This window comes from Lissotriton helveticus, chromosome 3_1 (assembly GCF_964261635.1).
Source record: "Lissotriton helveticus chromosome 3_1, aLisHel1.1, whole genome shotgun sequence".
NCBI lineage: Eukaryota > Metazoa > Chordata > Amphibia > Caudata > Salamandridae > Lissotriton > Lissotriton helveticus.
In genome coordinates this window covers 369,092,369-369,115,091 of record NC_136061.1, presented here as the reverse complement: position 1 = coordinate 369,115,091, position 22,723 = coordinate 369,092,369, and the positions used below count along the sequence as shown (strand labels likewise).

General features: G+C 44.3%; 1 protein-coding gene across 1 annotated transcript in view; it reads right to left on the bottom strand.

Annotated features, from left to right (window-relative positions):
- Window positions 1–22,723, bottom strand: part of FAM222B (family with sequence similarity 222 member B) — a 240,986-nt gene that overhangs the window by 200,861 nt on the left and 17,402 nt on the right. The gene's annotated exons all lie outside the window — the stretch shown is intronic.

The following is a 22,723-nucleotide window of genomic DNA, read 5'->3' as shown; positions in this document are numbered from 1 at the left end:
TGACGGTGTGCAGGTTACAAGAGATATCGGGGTCCATTTGGGTAGAGTACTGCAATATTGCTGGACACTCAGGCACAGGAACAAATGTTGCGTAGGCAATGGTGGCACTTGGGCAAGTGTCTATGGTGGACAGGTTGCCCGGAGGGGTGGGGCGCGCGCTGCTGCTCCTTGTTGTTGGCTGTGCACCTTGTGGCCGGTCTCCCTTTGCGCGATTGAAGGCGGAGGACCAGCAGAGTGGTTGCACAGTGCTCTTCGTCCAGGACTGCTGTTCCCTCCCAGTCCACCAGTGTTCATGCTGTGGGGCTCAGAGGTTGGTGGCTTTAGATGTGAGTGGTGGCTGTGCTTTTCACTAAGACAGCTTGCTGAGAACCCCCTCCGCTCCCAGCCAGAATCAAGCTTCAAGGATCAGGTGTGATGGTGCATTACGGGAGGCTGCTGTATCCCTTGTAGGATGTTGTAGCTCCCAGAGACGTAGACCAGGTGGACAAGCGCTGCTGCGGTGCCGGTGTAGACACAACTGAGGCACAGACAGGAACATTTGTTAAGCCGTCTTGCACGCTCTGTCCATCTCGAATAGTTCCGAATCCAGATTGGGTTTATCCTGAAGCTACGGGTTCTGGGCCCTGTCTGTAGATCCTGTGTACCTTTGCTGTGCAGGCATTCTGCTTTCTTGAGCGAGACTTGCATGGGAGTCCGCCGTGAGTGGCAGTGATCAGTGGTGGCTTTGGGTCTGCCTCTGAGCAAGTGGAGCCGACGCGTGTGATGTGATGTGATGTGAATTGACATTTATATAGCGCACTATCACTCCAAGGAGCATCTTGGCGCGGTGACTTCCCTTAAGCCAGCAGATGACCCAGCTAGACTGTCCTTACCATAGGAGAAGATCATATCAGTGCTTTACATCCTGTGTCTGACAGGGTATATATCCACGTTTTCAGCAATTTTCTGAACCTTTGCTCTGTAGTGACCTCACGAAGGTGGTGAGGCATATTGTTCCATGCTTTTGCGCCAATCACTGCTAGGGATTTACCTCCTTTTGTCGCCAGCCTAAATTTAGGGACGGTGAGCAGGTTTGCTGTGGATGACCTGAGTACACGAGGTGGATGGTATTGCTTGAAGTGTTTACGCAGGTACAACGGGCCCTGATGGTAAAAAGCCCTATATGTGATGATCAGGACCTTAAACAGAATACGCTTATGTATCGGAAGCCAATGCAAGGCATCCAATGCAGCAGAGGCCGAAGATTTTCTTGGCCATCTGATTACCAATCTGGCGGCCGCATGCTGGACCATCTGCAGTTTGTGCAGGGCAGATTTATTAGACCCTGCATACAAGCTGTTACAGTAATCCAGTCTAGATGTTATCAATGCGACTGCGACCGTCCGTCTGGCACTCAGCGGGAGCAAGTCAAAGAATTTTGCACGGCCTTTGATGATATTAAAGCATGTACCAGCCACTTCCCTGGCTTGCTGTTTAAAGGATAAAGTGTCCTCAAATTTAATCCCTAGATTTCGTACTGCGTTTATGGTATTGGGTGGGACCTCTGCCTCCTTTGGCCACCATGACTGAGGAGAAAAGTGGTTGTTAAATCCAAATGGCAGGATTTCCGTTTTCGCGGAATCACACTTTAGGTGATTGTCGGTCATCCACATGAACGTCGCCGATAGACATTCATTCAGAGTCTGTTCAGCCTTGGCCAAGTCCTTATCGAGGACAAGTACCTGCTGTGTGTCGTCAGCGTAGGCAATCGTACTAATGCCGAAAGATGAGATCAGTTTAATCAGGGGGACCATATATAGATTGAAAAGTGTGGGGCTCAGACTTGAGCCCAGCGGAACCCCTGACTTAAACACTTTCTCCTCTGAGCAAAATTGTCCAAATGGATTCCAGGCATCCCTTGCAAATGTAAACAGAAGGAGATGGACAGAGCACTGAAACTTTTCAGACACTCACCCTCAGTCACAGATCTGGGTTGAATCCATCATCATTCTTTAGCTCACTTCGCCACCTCAGTTCAGACCCAACTATATTCAAATCAGTATTGACCCTGTGCCTCTTGGGAACAGTCCAGCCCGAACAGCCAAGCCGTGTCTTAACAGAACCGGAAACAAGCATCCTGGTACCTGTTTCGGGGTAACACCCTACATCAGCCAGCCTAGCTTTAATCCAGTGGCAAAGTGAGCAAGGAACCCACGTCTGGGCATACCCTGCCAACTTAGCGCGAACAAAGCAAACACAAGGAGATGATCAGACACTCACCCCCAGTCACAGATTTGGGTTAAATCCATCATCTTTGCCAGTGTCCCAGGTCAAGATCACAAAATGCATATCTAATACATCGGTTTCTAACACGCTTCTTGATACAATCATTTTTGGAAGAGGTCTTTAACACGATTTCCGCGGAGAAGGGCTCCAAGGTTCCACTGAATATTCATATTGAAGGGACTTAATGGATCTATTAAATGTCTGTTTAGTTTCTTAATCTTAGCTATTCTAAATGCAGATCGCACCATTGAAGAGCCCTATCCAAACTAGTACTGATGCATCAGAAAAGGAGTTGTTGGGGAAGTAGTATTTTGATAAACTAAAGAACCTAAATAAAGCTACAAAAGATATGACCACATCTGTGGTAAAATATCAATCTGTAAACTGAGCAGAGCGAAACATGATTATCCCAAGGCTAAAGGACTAAGATTAAGATACTTTGGGTCGCATTTTGAATTTCTTTTTAAAACATATTTTTCCGTATGATTTCAATTTATCAGCTGAGAATGTTCGACGAATGTCTTGCCTGCTTAAATAAAGAAACAGTGATAAGGAAATTAACAAAAAAAAACACTTACAACGGCCTGAGCCCTACACACATCTACCCCTGCCTTTATTGATCCCACAACCGTTTGAAAGATTTCATCCCAAAATAATTACAGACAGCAGTTCAGACATTTCTCAAAAAGGTACATCGCCTACAAATGCATGTTGATATGTGAATACAAAACAAACATCGAGATTCACTGTCAAGTGACAGTATACATCTAAGAGGGTTGTATTGAAATCCCCCAAGATTGATTGAATTCCTTGCTAACATTTGAGACAAAAAGCGTGTGCATACAACTCTAATGACGCTGTCATCAAATGCAATGGGTGATCCAGTCTATGGAGATACAACCCAAAATATACTTAATATGTCAGAAACTGAACCAGATTGAAAAGTTCCTTATACCAGCAGGAATCCAAGACCTCCAATGCAATAAGAAATGGATATGGGAGAACAAAGTCGCTTTTTTGCCTTCTGCTGGCCAACTCTTAGCAAATCAAGATATAAAAAAGAAACAAAAAAAAAAAAAAAACAGAAACCTACGGTCCGCACATGGATCCCAGTAACACATGAAAAACCACAGAAGCTACTATAAAATGGCTGCCACTTGTACAGATACACTCTTATGTACAAACTCACAATCCGCAATTTACCAATTTAAAATGTTCACATTTTAACATTAATATGGGTGATTTGCAACAGCGAAGATACAGCATCCTGCGAAAGGAAAATGGTAAACAATATCTCTAGCTGTAAGACACCCCTGAAAAAAGCTTACAAAAAGGATTATAGGCAAAAACTTGTGTATCACAAATTCATAATAACTAAATGGGCGCAGTTTAAATCATACCCGCCTCTATCTCTACATGAAATACTGCCTGCATGAATAGGCAGAAAAGGGGGAGGAGGGAGTCACTGCTCAGAAAGAACTAGAATACAGGCCTGGTATATTGATTTTCCTGAACATAATTAGCTGCCTCTTCTTACAATGACCTCTGCAAACTCTGCTTGCTTTACAAGAATAAACTCCAAATCAATTTATTATTTACTGAAGGATCTCAAAAAAACGTAGGCTCAGCTCTTTCGGTGTTTAGAGCTAGAAAATATTCAGGCCATCAATTAGAAGCGATGCAAGAAGAACGTGTTTTGTGGTTAGTTATTGGGGAGAGGTAGCATATCAGCTCCATTAGCTAAACCTAATTAGCTGCTGCCAAAATATACACTTTGCTACTTCAAATGTGGCCGTTTTACAATTAAAGTTTTCACTACATACCAAATTCTTTTTGGATGGACATTCAACACTAACTGAACTCGTTTTCTCAAACATCAAGCTAAATGTTGCCCTCCATTAGGGTGAAAAACTTGAAGAAGTAGGCTCTTGGCCTGCGTTACCACCAATATCAGCTTAGTCGCCTAGTCCAAGGAGGACTGTGCATTAAAGGTGGTAAAAATACCCAATTTATCACAGGGGATTCTTGTAAAAAAAAAAAAAAAAAAAAAAAAAAAAAAGAATGAGTTTAATATTACCACGTCATTAAAAATGAACAGGGTCAAATTACGTTCAGGAGCTAAGAACTTTTCAAAGAAAGTAGAAGCTTTGGTGTCTCCCAAATTCAGTTGTGAATAAGGCATACAAGACATCTCTGCACCCTACTCGGGTTTCCCCTTTGTATTCCTACAAAAAGCAAGGCACCATTTCACAAAAGACAGGGTTGAAAATGAAGATGGTAAATTGTGGTATTCTGGTGACCAGTAAGTAGCAGTGCTCTAGTGAGAAGAACGTTCTAAATATTCAAGTTTATCCATAAATTGTACAATTACAGACATTTTATGTTGGATATCACAAGTACACAACACAATCGCTAACCACTATGGGCAACATCTGACAATACAGGAGGAAGCAGCAAACCTAGGCTTCAGCAACGATCCACACAACTGCCTCACATCATTACAAAATAGTGGTATTAACTAGCTCATTTTATCGACCTTGGAAAGTGCAGGATGTGTAATCTCAAAACGATTCAAACCATGCTTTCATATTTTTATATTCATGGCTCATTTTATTGACTTTCAAAAGTGCAGGATGTGCAGTCTCGACCGGATTCAAACCATGACTTCAGGGTCTAGGCTTCTACATTTTAGTGAATTAGACAACCAAGCAAATCATCTGCTACCAACAGTGGGATACCAACATCGAGGCTGCAACGTTTAGGGAACGTCTCTTTAAACAATGGGGTAGTCTCACTATTTCAAGATCAATGAAGACATTTTCTAACAATTATCATATTACTGTGTCAAGATTTTCCTCAGGTCGTACCGCTGTTAAAAAGCACCTTGAAGTTAGAGTAGCGCAGCATTTCCTTGGTTTCCTCAACTCAACATTAGTAGGTGTAGCAATCAAGGCTCACTCATAGGAGGTGTGGGAAATGCAGCAGCTTATCACAATAAGAAAGGGTCCACTTACAGCCAACAGCATCCCTGCTCTTTTCATTTGATGACCTAATCACACTGTCCAACATTCACAGGGAATAATTCCCAAAGTGTAAATCACTCATGAACACTCTCCCTGTGCACTGGAATACTGTGCCCACTTAAAAGAAAATGCAGAATATACATTAAAAAAATGGGAGATTGGCATTGTTTCATTAGATGGCTAGCCAAGACAATGGGTGACCTTACACAGATTTCTTTATCAATGCTTCAAGATAGGCTGGAACGGAGATGGATTGAGTACTTCACGCTAAAGAATAGGAATGTAGACTAGCTTACACCTCCCCAGTTTCTAGGAATGCTAGACAATTTCATACAGTTCAACTTTCTCCATAGGGCATAGCTTGCCCTGCCAAGACCAACAAATTCTTTCCAGGATCCAACGCCTGCTGGCCTCGATGTTACTCAGCAGAAGCAGACATGCTAAACAAGCTGTGGTCATGCCTATCTCTATCAAATATTGCTCAATAGTCACTGTGCAAGTGAAGTCACTGGGTGTTCAATCTTAATTAAACTGGATGTCTGTAGATTGGGGACATTTCAGAACATACAAATAAAAAAAATCGTACTGCCAGATTTCATATCCTTAACCTTACTCCTCATAAAACAAGCCATCTAAAGACACTGGGCAGCTACCTCGTCCCCACACACAAAGCATGAGTGAACTCGGTCTTTAATGTTATAGGGGGAAATTAAGAATAAAGCACTCAAAAGAGAGGAAGTCCAAAGCCTGTGTAAACAACCTTTATCAGGTGTGGGAAGCACAGATGATTGAATTTCACGCTGCTGCTAAGGATGATTCCCTTTCGCCTTCGACACACTGCCACCAATAGTCTAAATGTTCTCTATTCTATTGAAGCTCCCTTTTACTGGTCACGCACTCATAATACTCACTGACAGTAAATGTTCTTTCCCTTTTTACATTGGTGAAGATGAAGTAAAATAACCCTCAATCACTACCTACAGTCAGTTGATATAATTTTATATTTAATTACCTGTAATGTCATGTTGCCTGCTTTATTGTTTAAGACCTACCTGATATGTGGCATAAAAGCCTCATAACTCATTAAGTGTCTTTATTAATTCAGAGCGAGAATACCAATTGCCTATCAAATCACATTGTTTAATTTTTGCCTAAGAATGTAAGCAACTGATTTAGGCACACAATTGTATTTTGATTAACCTAATGCATAATGTACTCAATGATATTCTGCTACCTAGCAGACTTCAAAAGGAAACGTAAAACATGTTTGTAACTATGATTTTTATGCTGTGTTTAAGTTCAGAAAATCAATACAAAAAGTAAAACATATATATATAAATAGATCAACCAATCAACAGTATTACTGTTTAAGCAAAGATGGCGAGTTCCATCACTTACATAAAGGTGCAAGGATTACAAATTAACAAGCTCCATGAAGCTCACAACTTTAGGAATCCTGCTAGTCTAAATTTCCCAAATATTTTGCTACATTCTTCGCTCAGTACAGAGCTTTGCCCCACACGAAAATTGTATTATGTATGATGAAGGAAAACAGTCATTAGTGCAGCCCAGTCCCGCTGCAACAACCTGGCTGAGTTTTTCCACCAGAAAATACAAAAAATATACTCTACCTTTTCCCCTATCCAGTTTGGACTAACTCCGGCCCCCACCACCAACTTAGAACACAGAGCGTAAGCTACTTTGGAGATCATGCCCCGAGGACCTCGTATCCTTGGACCCCATCATACGCTGGGTGATATCGGACCCCCCCTCAGATCCTGCCCTCACCCCCCCCCCCCGAGGCCTGTCATCAGTCATAGTAAACATCCTACCAACTGCTTAATGCCTCCACCTCATATGGAGTGTTCCCCCTTGCGTGAAAATGTGCCATGGTAAAGGCTCTCCTAAAAAAGCCCAACCTGGACCAAGACAACCTCAGCAACTACCGCCCTATCTCCCCCCTAAAATTTTAGAAAAACACGTCAATTTTGTGCTGGTAGAGTTTCTAGAAACTAACAATCTACTCAATTTCTATTAAACCAGATTCCGCCCCCAACATGGGACCGAAACCGCCCTCCTCTCAGTAACAGAGGAGGCTAGGAGGATCTTGGATCAAGGGGGTTCTCCTGCAATTAGCCTTCTTGACCTAAGTGCCGCATTTGACACTATAAACCACGACACGCTGTTCCATAAACTTGGGAACCTAGGAGTGACAGGTAGTGCCATCGCCTGGATACAATCCTTCCAGGTCTTTAAAGGTGATGTGGTCTCCAAACGTATGCCCCTCAGCTGTGGTGTGCCTCAGGGTTCCTCCCTGAGCCCCACGCTGTTTAATATCTACATGAGTCCCCTGGCAGAATAGTTAAACTAATATCCCGGCACTCAAAAGTAACATCTTCTATTTAGGGTCAGTCATAACAGATTGCACCATTTATGCTAATAATGTCACCGGCCACAAACAGATTTGGGTTAAAAAAAAAAGTGAATATTTAATACAAACATTCATGTAAGGCATCAAAGTTTATAATAGGGATCATAAGAGGACAAATTTTCTCCTTTAAAGTTATGTAACTTTCAAAAAAGGTTTGATTGGTGACTATGTCCTCATTATCTTGATCCGAATACACGACAGCCGACATGTGTTTCGTCACACCAAGTGACTTCCTTAAGGCTTTTTCCCCCCCAAGTAGAAGAGCACACAAAACTACACAGTAATAGGATTCCCAAGGTCTTCCAATGTAGACGATATTGAGATGGGAATCTGCAAAGTTACAAAGGGTGTCCCTCATACGGAATCAGTGTCTAGTTCACAATATCCTCGTTAGTACCGTACTACTGGTAGTTTTCTGAAGCTTCAAAGTAATTATCCTGCTAATTGTTGTGCCTCTAAAATTGTCTTTATGCGTCAGGTTGGCTGTGATAGGCCCCGCGAGTAGTCTCTGTCTAAGAGCCAACAATTCGAACTCTGCTCCGTGCGTCCATTGTGGGATTCCACGGACAATTTTAGAGGCACAACAATTAGCAGGATAATGTGTATTTCAGCATCCAGGTAGTAGGGTGCAGTATATCCCTAGTGGCACCACATCTAATTTTTTGTTTTTTGTTATCCATTTCTTACGCTAAAAATGCTATTTGCTGACCCGATCTGACTGTAAACCGATTTGAGGTGCACTCCCATTTAGATTACTACCTTAGAGTTTTTGTCAAAAGTCCCCTGGCAGAGAATGTCCATCCATTGGGCATAAAAATGATTACCTACGCTTACAACACTCAGCTCGTGGTGGCTCTAAACCACCACCAGAAGTCACCAAGCAACCTGGGAAAGTGTTTAGAGAAGGTAGCCAAATAGATAGAACTCTCTTGCCTAAAACTCAATGGGGACAAAACCGAGCTAATGCTTCTCGGGAACTCCTCCTCATTTAACTCTGAGCTACTTTGGCCAAAATGTCTTGTCCCTGCCCCAGTTTCCAAAGACCAGATCAAAAGCCTTGGCATCTGGCTGGACCACGCCCTTAGTTTTAACTTCTATGGGGCAAAACATTCGGCCACCTGCCACGGCCTACTGAGGATGCTACGTAAAATTCTTCCCCTTCTCCCATATCAGGCAAGAAAAATCATGGTCCAAGGCCTTATCCTATACTGCCTGGATTACGGAAATGCCCTTTATCTAGGAGCCCCTCAATCCACCACTCACAACCTCCAGATAATTCAAAACTGTGCAGCCCGCACGCTCCTCCAGACACCTCACCGACAATCACTGACCATCGTCCCCAAATAATAACCTTATCACCTAACATTTCCCACCACCAGGCAATCGCTCACACGCTACCAGACTGTTATACAGAGAACCTAAGGAGAATGTCTAGCGCCGTCTCCACTATTATGGAGAATTCTAATGCTTTTCTACACCTACTAAGTGAAAAGGATGTACCCATCATCGACGGCTGGGAGGCTCTTGTAAACAGATTAATTAATGATTTCCCATCCAAATCTCACACCTGGCAAGATACACCACAACCTCGCATCTCACTGGCAACATAACAGCTAAAATCCCAAAGAAATTCGGCCCTAGACCAAGCCAGAAAAAGCATCTATATTAATCTGTATAAGCAAGCTCAAAAATCTTTCAAGTCATCTGTACACTGAGACAAACAATCAGCGTCAGACCAGTTCTGGTTGAAGTTAGTCCATGCTATCAAGAAGTCCAACACAAATTTATTTGGGTCTCTCGTGATTAGAGGCCCACTAGTAGGCAGAGGACACAGCAGCGCAAATTTAAGTGCCGACGATTGGACCCAGTTTCTATCGAATCACTTCAGTGAACATCCAAGCTGGATTGACCATCCCAGCCCCCATGCAACATCTAAATTTGTGTCAGCACCCACTGATGCCTGATGCTCAGGCAACACCGGGTCCATTATCCCAGCCGAAGACACTCCAGATGAATCCTCAATCGAGAGAATGGAGGCACGAAATAATCCAACACTAGAGACGCTGATGACACCAGGAGTGTTAAGAAACACCATCACCTGTATAATAAGGAAAGGCAGGTCAGACAGAGCTCCTGGCCCCAACAGACTACCCCAGGCCTTGTTCAAGTCAGATTCAACGTTGTGGTCAGGCCACCTCGCACCCCTGTTTTTACATTGCAAGCTTAACTCTAACCTCCCGGATTCCTTGAAAGGTGCTATCATCTAACCCATCTATAAAAGCGGCAAAAGAAACAACCCGAAAAACTATAGAATGATAGCCCTCCTCGACATATATTCCAAATACTATGCCAGCATTGTACTGGTAGAGCTGTCAGCCTGGGCTGAATCAACACAGCGCCTCCCCTTTAATCAGACCAGCTTCGTGGCCAACTCAGGCACAACCAGCAGCAACCTACTGACACTAACCGTTTTGACAGAGAAGGCAGCTTTACTGCTGCTTTGTTGACTTCAAAATGGCTTTTAACCTGGTGCTAGGCGGCCCCCTATGGCAAAAATTAGAGAGCTGGGGTATACCCCCAGCTCTCCTAACAGCCATAATCCAACTCCACCCACGAACTTGGATTAGAATAAAGTTGGGAGAAGGCTCTCATGTCTCAAAAAAGATCCAAACAGCAAGTGGTGTCAAACAAGGATGCATGTTGGCTCCCCTTCGTTTTATCCTGTTCATCTGGGACCTTTCCTCTACACCGGACAAGGTAATTTCCACCCGCCTCAACTATATGGAACATGCATCAGCAACCTTTTATACACTGATGACCTTGTGCTATTGAGCCATACAAAGGTAGGCTGCAGAGGCTACTCGGCAAACTACTCCCCTATACAATAAACAAAGCACTCGAACTGAACTTGTAAAAAAAAAAAAACTAATTCATTTTGGCAAACTGAAACAGCAGAAAGGAGGGTGGTTCTTCAACAGCAAAAGCATCGACACCGTGCCACACTATGAATACCTGGGAATTTTCCTGGACTCCAGAGGCTCCTTCACCAAGAAAAAAGACGCTGTCAAGGCCAAAGCACTGCCGCTATAGGTCGCCTCCGCAAAACTCACTAAGCAGTTACTTGGGCCAAGCCTAACTCCACTGGACAAGGTAATGAAGGCTAAGATCAACAAATCACTATCATATGGACCGGAGATTATGATGGAAATGGATTATTTTTAAAATATTTAACCAGCATGCCACATTACGTGTATGTTTGGGTTAGATTTTCTAACGTTTGGAGGAAAGGTTGAAAAGAGTAATTCAGAATATGTTACACAGCGGAATGCTAGTGCATCTGCACAGCAAAACCTCTTTTACCTCTTTATATCAAACTTCGGGATAGAACATACCTTATTACATTCTTCAGCCATCGAGTTTGTTTAACTCAGGTCCATTCAATAGGAGATATGTAACTTTGGATGGATATTTACCTCTTATGTGGAGGAGGAATTGAGGACAGAAGTGAACTATCTGAAAATGCTTGTCTGACATGGTAAGATACAAATACAAACATAATACAACTATGGTTTATGTTGTGCACTGTTATGAATACAAAACAGTAGAGGGTCAGAAATGTACTGTGTTTAATCAATTAGCTTAAGCTGCTTCTATATTTATGTATTCTGAGTTCAACGATTTATAGTACAAAATAAATGTTGACATTATTACATCAACGCAAATTCAAAGTTTGTCACATTTAACCAACAATACGTAAAAGGGAAGGTTCTACGTAGAATTTCTGTGCACTACAAACATTACATGAACACAGATTTTAATGTTTTAAATACATAAACGGATCATTAATATCTATAGTTAACTGGCTAAAGGGTAGGCCAGCAGGAAGCTGTTTTTAAGAAATTATAAGAAAGTGCAACACCACATAAAAAGCTGAATTTTGTTTAAGGTAAATAGTTACAGTGTCATTATTGCATTGATGGTTAAGAATAGGTACCATCATGATTTGATTTCATATTCACCTTGTTGAAGTGATTATATACATGAAATATGACAGGAATTGTGTTTGCATTCCTGCAGCACTCCACAGTGAATGTCGTTTGTTGCGGCCTATAGTAGGCGGTGATATTAGTAATAAAAGTTAGGTCATGTGATTATTAACTTGTACTAAGAATGTTTGGGCCAGTCATGCAACCATGTTGATTTTATATGCTGCAGCTGCGTCATATATGGATTTGGTTCTCATGTCAATAACGTGAAGGAAATCCAAACAATGTAGTATAATTATGTGGCATGCACAGACAAAAAGGAAGACTACACAAGTGCTTTAAATAATGAAAACTGACCGCTGAGAGCAAAGATACGCTCTTGCGGGACTCTGGTAGCCATCTTGGAAAGAGCATTATTAGCAGAGTGCAACACAATCCGTCCCTGGAAAAACATAGCTGCGCGCCCAATTTACACAAACAACAAAACATACTGAAATGCAGGAATACAACAACAACAAAAAAACGACACCCTAATAGCTTTGAACCACCGTTCGGTTAACCGATGGCAGACTCATTTCTGGAAAATGGTTGGAAATGGGTCCTTCGAGTATAGGATTCTTAGCTTTCAACTACTGAACACATCCCTCTCATTGCACATGAGAGAAAGATGCACTTGGTGCTGCAATAATCAAACCTGCAGCTTCTGATATGCGATCTCGGGCCTGCGCCTCTGAAGCTGGCGCCAAGGACAGGCAGCACTAAAGAGCCATTAATGAACCTTTTCCATTCCGTCGTACACCCACATCTCCCATCTCTACATCGCAGGGAGACTTAGCTGGGAGACACATTCCAAGGACCAATGGGCCGAAACAAACATTGCTTCCATTTGTTTTAGAAGGCCGGACAAGAACACTAAATAGCAGAACGAGCATCTGTCATGTAAGAGCCTGATCACAACATACCACATATCGCGACGTATTTCTGTACTTTCGGAAAGACAATCGCACACACAGCACTGAACACGGGGAAACTTTCCTTTACTGCAATGGCAACGTGAACCCGAAATTAAAAGTAATCATTTGAAGGAAAGGATTATATAACGAGCCAAATTACATCCTACCTCTCTTCACAACAGAAATATGCTTAAGAGCAAACACGACAAAAAAAATGTATACAGTAAATTACTAGAAACATGAGAGGTGCAACATTTTACAGAGATGACCTCGACTAATTTAAGTGCACAATAAGCCAGTGCATTTTAAAATTAACTCTCTACCAACAGCGCAGCCATTTTAGTGCACAGGACACTTATATACAAGTCTATTCTAAAGGCGTAAAAAATCCAAAGGTCATCTTTGTTGAAAGCACAATGGCTTCAGGTCTCAGTAGGAGGTGTACTCTTTTAAATACACTACAGTTCAAACAGAACGACTGGTGAGATGATCTATGCAGGTCGGTTAAAGGCAAACTGGAGGCAATTAAGAGAGATGGTGCATGTAATGTCTTGGATGTAAATAAAAGGTGACCTATCTCAAAGAGCGGTTCTACAAAAAAACGAGTACATTACACTACCAATCGAACCTACGAGGCTGTGCCAAAGTAGGAGGAAAACCAAAACATTCAGGATTTGGTGTTCCAATGAAATTAGTATTATATAAATTTCTCATTAATACCAGCTCCCTCTCAGGCTAAGTCTATATTCCATTTTAGAAGAGGAGGACTCAATTTCAAACAATGCGCAAAAACAAAACGCGTTATCGAAGAGAACACAAAGACGACAAGAAATGCAAGTCATGGAAACAGATATTAGGAAGGAGTGTGTAGGGAACAGATGCAAGACAGTGAAGGTAAATGCGCAATGAACTATTAAGACAAACCGAATCAGGCCATACACTGATAAGCTGTGAGCCGAGGCTGCTCAAGACAAAGTAACTAACGTGACCAGGCAAGAAGACCTCGCTTTTCAGTGGGGAGCCAAAACTCTGCAAACTATAGAGAACACGACATGAGATAACAAGCATTTGCATTGCAATAGGTCTCGCATTAGGAAAGTTTGAGCTATTGGTCTTGTAAATGACAATATTTTTATTTATGTGTTGTTTTTGAAAATAGCTAAATTAATAGCTTTGTCATTTACAATGCCAATAGTTATAACTTTCGCAAATGTGACACCTATAGTATATATTACACCATGACATGGTTGTACGTTCAAAGAGCATATATATTGTAGCATCAATCTTATTTTACATTTGAATTTTCTGTTCCTAATGACAAATGAAAGTCAACATCCATAGAGCATACAAGCATTCCCTGCCTCCCTCTTAAAGTCCCCGATGTACCTGCCAAGCTTTTCCAATGTTCTCTCCTCCTTTCTTGGGGCACCCTCTACTTTTATAGATCACTGACTCAGCTTGCCAGCACCAGTCAAGGCCATTTTCCCATTCCTCCAGCGTGGGGGTGGGTGTGTAATAGTGAGTTAAAAAAAAAATATATTATGTAATGTTTAAAGTGGTTCAAGTGCTTGTTTGTCGAAAGAAGGCGCTATTTTACTCAATCTAGGGTCATGTTTCATTGTCCCATATTTGCTGAGCTCAGTACGTTGGAGGGTCGTGCCTCTGACTCGGGGAATAAGCCAGTTTAACAAAAAGGTAAAACATATGAAATTCTTAAACTCTAAAGTTAAACAAACTCAATTGTATAGATTGTTTAAAGAAGAAATAGTAACACCTATTTGGCCAGCAACCGAAGAGAGAGGATACCTTGTGCCGCGAAGGGACCATTTATACCTGGACTTAGCAAGCCACCGGCCGTTCTACTTTTGTAGTCACAGCAAAAGGGAGTGCTGGGAACTGTAGTTTTGGTTCTTGTTTCCTGGCTGCTATATTAAATGGCAAGAAAAAAGGCATAATAGGAGGCTCAGTTCCTTGACATAAAATCCTCGTCTCCGTGTCCTTGAAAAAATAGAAAGTCTCTTTCTGGGTGGCTAGAGAATTTTACATTCAGCTTTCTCTAGGTCAGTATCACGTCGCCTGCTTTTGGACTTTAATGCAGATAAGTTCGCGCGCTAGTTCTTAAGATAGCCCATGCCCCTTGATATCAAGTCCCTTCTCTGCGTCGATGTTTGTTGCTGCCACACACCTTGTCCTATTTCTATGTCTCTCGGAAGTTACTAGTTTCGCTTCTCGGTGCTGAGGTTGTGTTTAATGCAACTCTTACACCGATTAAAGGGTGGCGCATGGGCACGGACATGGGCATGGGGGCTGCTCGCATGATGCGGATCCCCTGGAAACACCCGAGCGGGGTTTGGAGTTTGGTCTTTATCGCCGGATAGATCTGCAGAGGCTGGAGTGTTTGAATGAGCGGCGGGAGGGCAGCGGGAGGCTGGTGTTCAGAGCCTGGGATGAGCGAGGGGAACGGGGCAAGGTGAGAAAGTGGAAGCGGGTGGGGAGGAGGGCAGCAAGCAGCACATAGTGAAAGAATAGAAGGGGAAGCCCGAAGGGTGAAAGGCGGGTGCCGTGGCAAGGTTGCAGTTGGACCTACTGTAATGCAGGCAAAATCAATGAAAAAGGATGGTCCTGCCCCCACTCCAGTAATTAAAGTTCGCTCCTGTTTCAATGCCCCCGCTGCACCAGTGACAGCGACCTCTTCAGAGCTGGTTAGTAATGATATACCTGTGGTAAGGGGAACAGATGCAAGATAAAGGTAGGCGAATGTGGAACTTGGTAAGGCGAGGGGGAGCGAGAACGTGGGTGGTGGTATCGGTGAACAGAGAGAGCGGTTGGTGAGAGAAGGGACAGTGGAAGGTCCGACTTGTAGGGAGAATGGTAAAACAAAAACAAGAAAAACAAGTTAAAAAAAATAAAAAGTACACTGGGAGGGGGAGGAGAAACGCGAGAGACGGCATGGCGGCCGTCAAAGTGAAAGTACGGCCGGCCGGCCGTGGACAGTGAATAAATTAGGGGAGAATAAATGCCTGAGGCAGAGCGCACGCTGGGGGATGCCTGTGGGAGGGAGGCTGGTGGCTTTGATGTGCACGCGCTTTTTATGTCAATGCGCTTGCGCATTGAGCTTGCTTTTCACGGGCACTGCATGAAATCGCCAGTTTGGTTAAGCTCTGGATAAGCCCCTATATTCTCGCAAGCGCATTGACAGGCGAGACCTAAAAAGGCATGCACATGGTATTTCCCCTGTGAAAATGTTATTTAGTTTCATATGTCTTCTCCTCTAGAGCTCCGTCACTGGTAGTTAGAAATATCGCTATATTTAAAAAACAATTACGAGGACAGCGCCGAATCTCAAGTGCTTCTAAGGTACTAGTTATGACACTCTCTGTATTGCTAAAATGCCCTTCCAACACTCTCAGGCATTTGAAAGGGACTTCACCCAGAAATTAGACACTAGCATAAGGATGGGTAATGGAAATTGTTAGAATTAACACGCATCTAAATGGCAAGAGACCTCGAAACAATGAAAGCAAGCGCCCCCATGAACAGTCAGCTACAGAGAAATACCAAGCCTTCAGATACCTGACAAAATCCAAGGCAAACCGCCAAGCAGGTAAGACATAGCTACAGATTATGGCTTAAGTAATTTATTGGAAAATTTAGTTCATTACTGCCATTTGCTTTAATAATAAAATAAAAAGACATTCTATTCCAGCTCATCACACAGTCCATTCAGAATAAAGGGCTTACTTAGATTTATTGTAAACGGTTAACAATTCGGAATAATTACATGGTTTTTGCAGGCTAGAAGTATTTGAGGTAGGTCTTAGTAGACCAAAACAACCAAAGAGAACAAGCAATAAACTGGTTTTCTGACTTGGAATCTCTATAATATGGCAATGTAAAAAAAAAAATTTAAACAAATTGGCGAAAAACACAGGCCAGGCCTTGCCTAGTCCTTACAATTATTTTTTTACTGCAAGATCCCTGTACAAATATTTTTTTTTAAATGGTGCTGCCTACACCCAGTGGCCATATGTTTGCATCAAATTTTAAAAACATGAACCACACCATAAAGTTTTAATACATCGGGTGATTGCCAAAAGGTAGGTGAGCTTAAAACAGGTATGGAGACTATTTGTTATTTTTTATGCACATAACAGAAAAATATTATACTTCTTGGCGAAAAGATACGGTAATATTGACTGTGATACACTATAACCAGAAGACTGTTTAAACACACAAGATGGCTAAAAATAAATGGACATGGAATAGAAAACAAAATTATTATTAAAGTAGAGTACTCGTACAACAGAGTTGGCACCGAAGTGCACACTTCAAACTGCCTCATAAAACAGGGGATTTGTGTTGGCTCCAGCCCTATTTACCCTGATCGTGATAGACCTCACAGATTCCCTGAATAAATAAAATAAGATCCACTGAAGTTAGCTCAAATTCACCTACCTATAGTAAAATAAGCGGATGACCCCTTTCTAGTAATAAAAACCCTGATCAGCGTACAAAGATTAGTGGAAGGAACCTGGAGCCCACTTCATCAACAAAAACTTTGAAACTAATCTAGAGTAATCCCAATCTGTAGAAAATGGGTTAAAAAAGCAAGGTGGCGCCTGGTTCATCAACAATGAAAATGTTAAACCTGTAAAATGTTACAAATACTTGGCCATCACGTTTGACCACCGTGGCTCCTTTTAGGAGCCAAAAGACTTCTTGAAATCAAAGGCCCTAATGTACGCATTTAAACTGCTATACTCTAAATTACATGGTCCTCCTCCCTTTGAACCACTTATGAAAATCTGTATAAGCGAGTTAGAAAAAGCTTTACAAGTATAGACTGGCGCAATAACCAGTGGCAACCTGACAATAGCAAAAACGTTCAGAAATATTTTTTGATTACCACTAAACTCTTCCCAATGCCACATCAGGCTGGAATGTGGGCTTCAAAATCAGTCAAATCAAAACAACTGGCATTTGTCAAATTATTGCAGAAAATGAAAGAAATGCCAACACAAAGTCACTAGGCTACTACACCTGGCTGGAAATATCCAACCCTACTAGTCTCCAAAACAAAATGCATGGGTTGTTACCATACACCTCATGAAACCTTCTGGGCTTAGAAGATCTGTGATTTGGAACAATAAATTACAACCTATTAAACAAGCATTTGCAATGCAATAGATCTCGCATTAGGAAAGTTTGAGCTATTGGTACTGTAAATGACATTTTTTATTTATGTAATGGTTTTGAAAATAGCGAAATTAATAGTGCCAATAGTTTTAACTTTTGCAAATATGACACCTGTAGAATTTGTAAGGCAACATGTGTTGTATTTACGTGACTTAGATGTATTGATATTAGAAATAACAATGGCTTTAAAAAAAAAATTCATCATTGAAAAAAGTTATTGTAATTTATAATGGCAATAGCTTAAACTTTTGTAAATAACTTTTGTGAATTTTATGTTCAGTGTATTTTATTGTAACGAAAATCCAAGAACAGAAGTGAAATATTAACATCTGTTTGTGACATTTGTAATAAAGCTTGAAACATTGAGAGAACATATTTGTACCAGTTGATGTTGAATGGTTGCACAGATTGATGCTGTGGTGGCACTGAGTGATGCTGTGGCGTTCAGTGATGTTGTGGTGCCCCAGAGTGATGTTGTGGTGCCCCAGAGGGATGCTGTGGTGGTGCTGAGTGATGCTGTGGTGGTGCGATAGATAGAGTGAGGGCGATAGAGAGAGAGAGAGGGCGATAGAGAGAGAGAGAGGGCGATAGAGAGAGAGAGAGAGAGGGCGATAGAGAGAGAGAGAGGGCGATAGAGAGAGAGAGAGGGCGATAGAGAGAGAGAGAGGGCGATAGAGAGAGAGAGGGGGCGATAGAGAGAGAGAGAGGGCGATAGAGCGAGAGAGAGGGCGATAGAGCGAGAGAGAGGGCGATAGAGCGAGAGAGAGGGCGATAGAGCGAGAGAGAGGGCGATAGAGAGAGAGAGAGGGCGATAGAGAGAGAGAGAGGGCGATAGAGAGAGAGAGAGGGCGATAGAGAGAGAGAGAGGGCGATAGAGAGAGAGAGAGGGCGATAGAGAGAGGGCGATAGAGAGAGAGGGCGATAGAGAGAGAGGGCGATAGAGAGAGAGAGAGGGCGATAGAGAGAGAGAGAGGGCGATAGAGAGAGTGAGGGCGAGAGATAGATGGAGTGAGGGCGATAGATGGAGTAAGCATGAGATAGTATGTAAAAGAGAATTACTGGAGTCCTATTGTATGTGCTCCAAAATGCCTTTGTAGATAGGCCCCACTGTGTATCATGTATATGTATATGCACATCCACCTCTCAGAGGCACCTAGAGTGCTGTTAATTAGAATATTCAGAGAAGGCTGCTGCTTGCATTCACGTGCACATTTATTACATGTAAAAAAATAAAACAAGGTATGCAGTCATCTAACTACTAAAGATGGCATCTGCTGCCCTTGCACTTTATCTGCTGTAATTAGTGGGGCATCTCACTAGACCTGGCCATTGAGCCCTTCTAAGTGGATTGGGAAGTTTTTGTTGTTGTTTTGTTTTAAAATCCATGTGATCTAGCTATCCCGGGTTCGATCTGAGCCAGTGGGGCAGCTTGCAGTAGAAGAGGCTCCCTGAACTGTATTGAGGTGTTAACACGCAGCACACTCCATACGACTGCCTACAAGCAGATCTTATCAAGCCCCTTTCATATTCAGGGACGCAGACCAATTGGTTCTGAATTTACAAGCTCTAAACAAATGTCCGCTTCCTTTCATCTTGGGAGGGCGGGGTGACACAGGGGGCAGAGCGAAGCGACGAATAGTGAAGTATGTGACTTTTACAACTTCCTCTGGGCAGGCAGCCTTCCAGTGAATTTACACAAATTAAGCATCAATCAATCAATCAATCAATCAATCAATCAATCATAGCATTTGTATAGCGCACTACTCACCCGGAAGGGTCTCAAGGCACTTGGGGGAAGGGGTCAGCTACTGCTCGAACAGCCAGGTCTTGAGTTGTCTCCTGAAGGCGAGATGGTCCTGGGTCAGCCGAAGGTGGGTGGGGAGTGAGTTCCATGTCTTGGCCGCCAGGCAGGAGAAGGATCTTCCTCCGGCAGTGGCTCTTCGGATGCGTGGAACTGCGGCGAGGGCGAGGCTAGTGGATTGTAGCTGGCGGGTGGGCGTGTAGAAGGTCAGGCGGTCGTTGAGGTACTTGGGGCCCAGGTCGTGGAGAGACTTGTGTGCGTGGGTGAGGAGCCTGAACGTGATCCTCTTGTGGACGGGGAGCCAGTGCAGGTCCCTCAGGTGGCCGGAGATGTGGCTGCGTCGGGGGATGTCCAGGATGAGTCGGGGGAGGCGTTCTGGATGCGTTGGAGTCTTTTCTGTAGCTTGGCTGTGGTGCCGGCGTAGAGGGTGTTTCCGTAGTCCAGTCGGCTGGTGACGAGTGCCTGGGTGACCGTCTTCCTGGTTTCGGTCGGGATCCATCGGAAGACCTTGCGGAGCATGCGTAGGGGGTGAAAGCATGATGAGGAGACGGCGTTGACTTGTCTGGTCATCGAGAGGGAGGAGTCCAGGATGAAGCCCAGGTTGCGTGCGTGGTCTGTTGGCTTGGGAGTGGTGCCCAGGGCGGGGGGCCACCAGGAGTCGTCCCAGGCGGAGGGTGATGATCCCAGGATGAGGACTTCCGTCTTGTCTGGGTTCAGTTTCAGGTGGCTGTTTTTCATCCACTCGGCGACGTCTTTCATCCCTTCGTGTAGGCTGGTTCTGGCGGTGTCGGGGTCTCTGGTGAGGGAGAGGATCAGCTGGGTGTCGTCGGCGTAGGAGATGATGTTGAGGTTGTGTTGGCGTGCGATGGCTGCAAGAGGTCTCATGTAGACGATGAAGAGGGTGGGGCCGAGTGATGATCCTTGCGGTACGCCGCAGATGACTTCCGGCGAGGAACGAGATGATCCACTCCAGTGCCTTCTCTTGGATGCCGATGTTGCTGAGGCGTTGAACTAGGGTGCGGTGGCAGACAGTGTCGAACGCTGCAGAGAGGTCCAGGAGGATGAGTGCCGCTGTTTCCCTGTTGTCGAGCAGGGCTCGGATGTCGTCGGTGGCTGCGATGAGGGCGGTCTCGGTGCTGTGGTTGGCTCTGAAACCGGACTGCGAGGGGTCGAGGGATCCGTTGCATAGTTCGGATTTAAAAATAAGTGGATTTACTAAAGGATAAAGGGGAAAGAACTTTAAGGAAAGCGAAGGTTGATTGAAGGCGATGGCAGCGTCCAGTTGCTCATTAAGGGTTCTCGAGTGACATTTGTAGTCGATTTTGGTGGAAATGGCCACTTATTAATAACCAACACCCGATTATCATGTTTCAGTATTTGGCTGCAGGAAGTTCTAAATGCATTTTTTTCTTGCCGTGCCAGGCGTACGCTTTTATTTGAAATACAGGTTTAAATTTCCATCAAAAACATACTTTAAAGTGGCTCTGTGTGCACATAAATCTCAAAGGAAACGCGCTGCTGCAGCATTTGAAATGCTTTTAAACATCCCCGCGTTCCGTTAGTCACCGGTTTAGATTAAGCACCAGAGTGCATGTGATGCCTTAATTAAATAGTTGCCAAAGGAGGAGGAGCCAAGCCGGCGTCGAAGATGGCCGCCCAGTCCCCCGGCTCTGTGTACCGTCTCCTCCCGAGGGCGCCTTCTGCCGGATATCCTGATTCGAAAGGGCACACACGGGCGCAGGAGCAGCTCCGGTACTCGATGGCGCGTCCCCGAGGTTTGTACCACCTCCACACGGGGAGAAACGGACAGCGGCGTTTGCGGCCCGAGGCAGCTTGAAGACCGGGGACTCGTCTGGACTGCAGGACCGGCCATCAATTGAACAACAACGGCCACCAGCTGCAGTGAGGGGCCGGTCGGCTCCGGATCGAATCGGACCGGCCGATTTTCGGATCGCTCGCTCAGCTGATTGGGGGCATGAGTTAGATCGACCCGTCATGGTTCCCCTGAGTCGTTTGTGTTTTTTTGGGAACTTTGCTCGCTTGCCGCCGGGGACCGCGGTGAGACCCGTCCCGCTAATTGCGGGAGAATCCCGAATTTGAGCCCGGCCGCGTTTAATAGCGCGGACTCCCTCGGCGGCTGTGTTTTGGCTACGTCTCCGCTGTTTGGGTGCCCTGCTGGTGATACCATGACGCCTGATGCCCTGCTGCGCGTGCCCCGGCCCCGATCTATGATTGTGCTTCCTCGGAACGTAGCGAGGGGAGCAGAGTGCTGCATCCGTGAAACCGAGTCCCGACCTGATTTGCATCCTATGGAGGAAGGGAGCTTGACAAAAAGGGGGCACGGAGCAGAACTACATCTTGGCGATCTCCTTGCTGCCCTAGCTGACCTTCGCGATACCTTGGAGCAGGATGCCCGTTCACTGGGTGATAAGCTGGATGATGTTGTCTTTGTGGCGGAACTAATGAGCCCGGGCGGTTCGTGGGCGCACAGTGGGATGCTTCACTTCTTACCCAGACGCGACACTATGGTGCCGGCTACTGATATCCCAGAATCCGGGACACGGGCTCTCGAGCCATCTCCAGTTGGTGACATTCGTGATCTAGAACTATCCGTGGGCTCCTGCTTGGAACCGAGCGATGGACTTTCTTTCTACGCCATGCTGTTTGTATCTCTGGTTCTGCTCCAACCACGTTTTGACAATGTGACGATCTTTCCCTGCTCTGCTTTGCCGATTGCGATGTGGCAGTCATTTTATTGCGTCAGGTTGGGTCCATCACGCTGGCAGGAACGGGCTCGGATGAGGTCCGATCGCATCGCAGCACTACAGAATTGCTGCTGTCTGGGTTTGCTCCGATATTCCTATTCCTTACGATTGCGGATTTGGAGTGCGACAATTTGGTGGGCCATCGTGGTATGCGCAGGACAGGACAAGGATAAATGATGTTTCCTCCGTCTCGATACTTCCTGCTTGCGGGTTTATGGGGGATGTGTGGCATATTGTCTTATTTGTTACCATGCTGGGCTGATCCTGTGCCTAGTGCACTGTTCTATTGTACTGCTTTTAGCG